Here is a 7435-nt window from a genome sequence, read left to right as displayed (position 1 = left end):
ACTGTGGGAGTGTTACTGGTTCCTCTCCCATGGATCATATCCTTGACAAACTGCAGTCTCTCCGTGGGGTGGTGAAATCTTGGCAGAAAAATAAAAATCTATCTATGAAAAGAGAAATCAGAGACATTCAAAGTGAACTGGATAATCTTCTCCCGCTCATGGCCTCTGACAACCCTCCTATTTCCATTTGAACTCACATTCGGGAACTAGAGGTTAAAAGAGATCGTATCTTAGATATTGAAGAAGCCTCCTGGCGCCTAAAGAGTCGGGCTATCTGGATCAAGGAGGGAGACAGAAACACAAAATTTTTCCATCGATTTTCAAACCATAGGCACAATATAAACTCTATTTGGGGAATTTCAGATGATGTGGGAGAATATATCCATTCACAGGCTGATATCTCAAAAGCTGCCACCTTACATTTCAAAACAGCTTATGAAAGGAACGACAACATTGTGGCGGAAGATCTCATCTGGGGGATTGAACATTACCCGATTATGTTTGACCAGGACTCTAATGAGGATCTTTATAGATGCATCTCAGAAGATGAACTTCTCTATATCCTCAAATCTTTTAAAGGGGACAAAAGTCCAGGACTGGATGGGTGGACCATGGAACTGTTCACACATTTTTTTGATCTTTTCAAACATGATCTCATTCATATGGTGGAGGAATCTAGAATAACTGGGTATGTACACCACCACATCAAGTCGACCTACATTGCTCTCATCCTGAAGTGCAATCCTCCAAACTATTTTGATGACTACAGGCCTATCTCGCTATGCAATCTTATCTATAAGATTATCTCCAAAACAATAGCAGGCTGTCTGAGGGACACTCTCTCTCGTCATATATCCCCACAACAACATGGTTTTTTGAAAGGTCGTCAAATACATGATGCGGTTGCAAATGCACAGGAATGTATGCACTCTATCCATACAAAAAACTCTAATGTTGCTATTCTACAAGTTGATATGGCAAAAAAAAAAAAAAAAAAAAAAAAAAAAAAACTTTTAGCAATATCGACTGGGGATACCTCATGCTTGTCCTTTTTAAAATAGTCTTGCAATCAAAGTGTTTGCACTGGATTATGGCGTGCATTATCAATGTTGATTATTTATTGATCATAAATGGGTATCCTTCAAAATTCTTCTGGGCTAGGCAGGGCCTCAGACAGGGATGCTCGCTTTCGCCTTTATTATTCATTCTTGCTATGGACGGTCTCATCTTGCACATTTCAAAGGTTGTGGAACGAGATCAATTTCAAGCCCTCAATATCGGCATAATATCAACATCTCACATGGTTTCTTTGTCGATGACGTTTTGATTATGGGTATGTTGCTCTGCTTTTCCTGGTTATGTCTTTTTCATATTTTTAGGAAATTCGCCAATGCAACTGGCTTTTGTATAAATGCACATAAATCTATCTTGTATCATGATAATTGTGACTTGGAAAATATTGTCTATATTAAGAATTTATTTGGTATAGAGGCGAAATTGATGGATTAGGGCATGTAATATTTAGTATTCCAAATTAAAGCTGCAATTATAGAAATGTTGACTGGATCTAGCTTGTTGATAGATTCTTCAAAAAAATCTCTGGATGGGAATACAGAAACCTTTCCCTAGGTGGGTGTGTTATCCTCTCCCAAGCTATCCTAAACCAATTATCAGTATACTAGGCCCACCTGTTTCACATTCCTACTACTACCATCCTCTCCCTAAATCGAGTCATGGCTAATTTCATCTAGGGACGCAGTCATATTAAAAATATATATATCACCTTGCCAAAATTCATTTGATTACCCTGCCGAAAGTCTTGGGGGGATGGGGAATTTTAGACCTCCGCCATTTGGTACCGGTACCTGAAGTCTGGTCATCAGAGAAAAATATCTCAAGAACCATGACTTCACTTACTGGTTCCGTAAAGGATCAATTGGTGCAAAAAATGGATCTGCCATCTGGCTCAGTTTCCAAAAAGTTTCCAAGATCCTTCTGCAACATCTTGCTTAGAAATTTGGCTCGAGACACAACATTCTCATTGGAACTGACCGTATCCTAGGTTATGGTGATGTGGACAATGTCCTAGAACAACTTGTCGCTTCCCCTAATAGCAGAGGCATTTTTTCTGGGGTCAAGCCATTGCTTCATGGAGGGGTCCACATCCTATCTAGAGGTCTGCTTTGGATCTGGGTTTGCCTTGTCTATGGGATCTGGAATGGTTGCGCATCATGGTGGGGATGAATAAACTAGGGATATGTGTTGAAATGTGGCAATAAGAATATTCCAAATTAATTTTTCCTTGAATTAAATTGTGAATTAAAATCGAATTTAGTCTTAACAGCTACTTGGAAATAATTAAGTAATTCATTTTGAATTAATTAGTTGGAGAAATTCAAGTTAGAAGTCTTTCTGAAGTCATGCAAGAGTTATCCCTTAAAATAAGGAGATAAGATTGAGTTATATTTGAGTTGTAATTAGTTAACTCATTTTACTGAGTTAAGTCCAGTTAAATTAGTTCCAAACTGTTTGAGGAACTAATAGAGAGTTAACAGTCAGTTTATGCATCCATGCACTCAACTAGTGTACTCCAGTTAACTGAAGATTCCCTCATCAGAAACTCATGCATGTCTATTCTGAGAAAGACCTAGTTGAGATTAAAGACAAGGACAATGTACTATCAGTTGCATGTGTTTTCTTATAAAGAAAACTCATGCATGCAATCAAGGTATCATTCCTTGAGGATTGTGCAGTTCTGACATTGTGTGAGATCAGAGTGTTCCACTTGGTTGAAGGAGAATCATGCTAGAGGAACAACGCATGGAAATAGGAGCTTGGAGGGTAGAGAGGAAGGCTTGAGAGAAGCCAAGATTTCCTATGAGAATCTGTGAGGATTGTACTGAGATTTGGCTAGCTGTGAGAGCTAAGGCTTTGTATAATTCCTATGTATTCCACCTTGTATGATAGTACAGAGTGTGGGGTTTGTAGCTGAGGCTTTCCCCAAAGTATTTTCATGTGTATTGTGCATTGATTCTTCTTCTTCTGGTTATATTGTTCAGCTCGATCTTTAAGCTTCCACAAATTGATAGTAGAAGTAGGTTATAGTATTATGCTTTGATTTATATTGCATTATCGGGTTAACCTACCAGTAGTTTTTCTACATGGTATCATAGCCAAGTTTATCAGAGCTGGGAACAATATACTGAGAAGAGAATTCGAAGTTTGAAGTTCGGGGTTGCAAATCGAACTCATATCATACTTCAAGGTTGGCCAATGGTGTTCTATGGCTTGAGACTGGAGTATGCCTTGGAAGGTAGCTCGAATTACATAGCATGGAAAGATAGAATGGAGGATGTATTAGAAGACAATGGCTTGAAGGAATTCATTGATCAATAAATCCCAAAGCCAGCTTCAGCTAATGCACAAGAGTTGGCTGAGTGGAAGAAGTGTGTGGTGAAGGCGAGACGGATCATCCTTGAGGGAGTTGAAGACCATATTGTCTCGAGTCTCCATGGGAAGGATACTGGAAGACATTGAAGGACCTCTACCAGAACAGTAGCGACCAGAGGAAATTGACGCTCAAGGATAAGCTTCGAAGAATCAAGATGGAGAAGGGCGATACTATTTCCAGATATCTGAACAAGCTCACCACCTGCAGAGATGAGCTTGGCAGTGTGGGAATAACTACTGCTGATGATGATATGGTGAGCCTCTCTCTCCTTGGCCTTCCAAAGAGTTGGAATAGTTACTAGGACTCTGTGAATGAAAGGGAGAAACTGCTGGATTGGGAACGACTATGGTTGGATCTCATGTAGGAGGAGATCACGAGGAGCACACGAGATGGTTCTTCATCCAAGGATGATGATGAAGAAAATTTGGCCTTAGCAAGTAAGGCAAGGAAAGGGAAGGGGAAGGCTTCCCATTCCAAATCAATTTCTTCTCATGGAGGGAAGAAGGGTGACATGTCTAAATTGAGATGCTTTAATTGTCACGAGATGGGACATTATGCGACTAATCGCCCATCGAAGAATTCCAAGAAGGGATCCTCGGAAGGATCGAAAGGTGAGGCATTAGCCTCTCATTTCGAAATGGACTTTACCCTCATCGCATGCATGGTGTCATCGATGATGGGTTGTGTTTGGTATCTTGACAGTGGAGCTTCATTCCACATGACCAGTGATAAAAGTTTATTCAGTGCCTTGGAGGAGAAATACCTTAAGATGCGCATAGAGATGGGTGACGACGGAAGGTATAATGTTTCAGGAGTGGGCACTGTTGCTTTTCAAAGGGAGCATGGAGCTCCTATCACCTTGACAGATGTGAAATATGTGCCTGGACTGAAAAATAACTTGGTATCGGTCGCGATGTTGGAGGACAAAGGCTACGATGTTGTCTTCAGTAAAGGAAAGGTGTTCCTAAGACACATAACCATGGGTCAGATCAAGAGGATAGGGATTCGGGTGAAGAATCTCTATAAACTAGAGGTAGATGCTTGTTCAACATTGAGTACAAAAGAAGAATTGGTGCAAAGCCAAGACATTGGCGAGTTGTGGCACAAGCAGTTGGGCCATTTGCATCATGGGGCTTTGAAGATATTGCAACAGATATCTACAAGACTTCCCAAAGGTAAACTTGAGCAAGTTGACACATGCAAAGGTTGTACCTTGGGAAAGTACACCAAGTCTTCCTTTCATGATCAAGATAGTCGAGCAAAGGCTAGCTTAGAGAGAGTTCATACCGATGTGTGTGGACCATTCTCGATGGCATCCACGGCGAAGCAAAGGTATTATTTGATTTTCATTGATGAATATTCTCATAAATGCTGGATTTATTTCATGCAGAAGAAGGACCAAACTTTCACAAAGTTTTGTGAGTTCAAAGCTTTGGTCGAGAAAGAGTCAGGGAAGAAGATCAAGGCCTTGAGAAGTGACAATGGTGGAGAATATGTCTCTCAAGAGTTTAAGGACTTTTGTGCAGTGGAAGGAATTAAAATAGAGTTGACGGCACCTCATAACCCACAGCAGAATGGGGTGGCTGAGAGGAAGAACATAACTATCATAGGAGCAGCACAGGCAATGCTGCATGACCAAGGCCTACCACTTCACTTGTGGGTTGAGGCATGCAACACATCGGTTTATTTGCAGAATAGAAGCCCGCATTTCATGCTTGGGATGAAGACACTAGAGGAAGCTTTCTCTAGTAAGAGACCAGATGTGGGTCACTTCAGGATCTTTGGCTCATCAGTATATTGGCATGTGACAAAGGATGCACGGAGGAAGCTTGAGCCGACAGCAGAGTTGGAGATATTTGTGGGGTACACTGATAAACCTCAAAACTATCGGGTGTACTTGCCTACCAGTCGGAAGACAGTGGTTCATAGAGATCTCAAGTTTGATGAGCAGAAGGCCGTGCAAGTTTCCCTTGAGAGGGAGATCCAACTGCAGGCTGTAGAGAAATTGTTGGTTCCTAAGGAGGAAGAGCCTCAGACTGATGTGGAGTAGCTACATGCAGAGGTTCTAGGAGTGGAGACATCCACTCAAGCAGAGTCTTCAAGAGATAGACGGAAGCGCACAAGAGAAGTTGATAGATTGTTGAAGGATGCGAGAGAAAATGTGGGAGAACCATCTTCTCAGTGCAGACAGAGGAGGTCACCTGAGAGGTACACTGGATACATGGCCCTTGTTGGGGAATGTGTTGAGACCGAACCATCTTCCTTTGAGGAAGAAGTGCAGTAGCCGATTTGGGTTGATGTTATGGTGAAGTATGACTCCATAGTTCGTAACAGTGTTTGGGATGTGGTTCCGTGGCCAGAGAACAAGTCAGTTGTGAGTTCCCGTTGGCTTTACAAGGTAAAGCAATCTACTAATGATGGGAGGATCATGTTGCTGCAGTATATTTCAACAGAGGAGCAAGATGCTAACACTTTGACAAAGGCATTGTCAAAGTGTAAATTCAAGTTCCATAAAGATAGGATCGGGGTGGCAGATAATCCCTTTCTTGTTGAGAGGGAGTGTTGAAATGTGGCAATAAGAATATTCCAATTTAATTTTTCCTTGAATTAAATTGTGAATTAAAATCGAATTTAGTCTTAATATATACTTGGAAATAATTAATTAATTCATTTTGAATTAATTAGTTGGAGAAATTCAAGTTAGAAGTCTTTCTGAAGTCATGCAAGAGTTATCCCTTAAATTAAGGAGATAAGATTGAGTTATATTTGAGTTGTAAATAGTTAACTCAGTTTACTGAGTTAAGTCCAGTTAAATTAGTTCCAAACTGTTTGAGGAACTAATAGAGAGTTAACAGTCAGTTGATGCATGCATGCACTCAACTAGTGTACTCCAGTTAACTAAAGATTCCCTCATCAGGAACTCATGCATGTCTATTCTGAGAAAGACCCAGTTGAGAATAAAGACAAGGAAAATGCACTATCAGTTGCATGTGTTTTCTTATAAAGAAAACTCATGCATGCAGTCAAGGTATCATTCCTTGAGGATTGCGTAGTTTTGACAGTGTGTGAGATCAGAGTGTTTCACTTAGTTGAAGGAGAATCATCCCAGAGGAACAATGCAAGGAAATAGGAGCTTGGAGGGAAGAGAGGAAGGCTTGAGAGAAGCCAAGATTTCCTATGAGCATCTGTGAGGATTGTACTGAGAGCTAGCTAGTTGTGAGGGCTAAGGCTTTGTATAATTCCTATGTACTTCCACCTTGTATGATAATACAAAGTGTGGGGTTTTTAGCTGAGGCTTTCCCTAAAGTATTTTCATGTGTATTGTGCATTGATTCTTCTTCTTCTGGTTATATTGTTCAGCTCGATATTTAAGCTTCCACAAATTGATAGTAGAAGTAGGTTGTAGTATTCTGCTTTGATTTATATTGCATTATCAGGTTAACCTACACATATTTTCTACAATATGCCATGATGGAAACCATGACAAGTTAAACTGGACAAGGAAGATGCAGAATGGAAATATTAATGTGGCAGATGCATAGTTTTCTCTCTGCTCTAGGGCCTCTAACTTGACTGAGGAACATACTCTTTATGCATTCTAGAAAACCAACATCCCCAACAAAATTTTACTTTTCACTTGGCTAGTATTTCATAACAAAAATCTAACCTAGGAAAACCTGCAAAAGCGGTTATAGCATGGGCCTAGCATTTGTCCTATTTGTAAGAGGGATTCTGAAAATAATAACCACATTTTCCTTTTCTTCCTCACTACTCATATATGGAAACTTCTCTCTTCTCTACTTGGTTTTCCATTTCATCATCATGATTGCATTAAAGACTGTCTACACTGATGGAGAAGCCAAAAGGTTGACTAGAGAATCCTTCCGCCTATCCTTTTATGGGAAATATGGAAGTGGAGAATTAACTACATTTTTCAAAACTATTCTAAGAGTTTTCACAGGGTCATGGATAACATTCTCACGT

The sequence above is a fragment of the Pinus tabuliformis genome, chromosome 5_1 (assembly GCF_031772625.1).
Source record: "Pinus tabuliformis cultivar Carrire ecotype Pingquan chromosome 5_1, CPIR1, whole genome shotgun sequence".
NCBI classification, from domain to species: Eukaryota; Viridiplantae; Streptophyta; class Pinopsida; order Pinales; family Pinaceae; genus Pinus; species Pinus tabuliformis.
Note: the sequence above shows the minus strand (reverse complement) of the source record.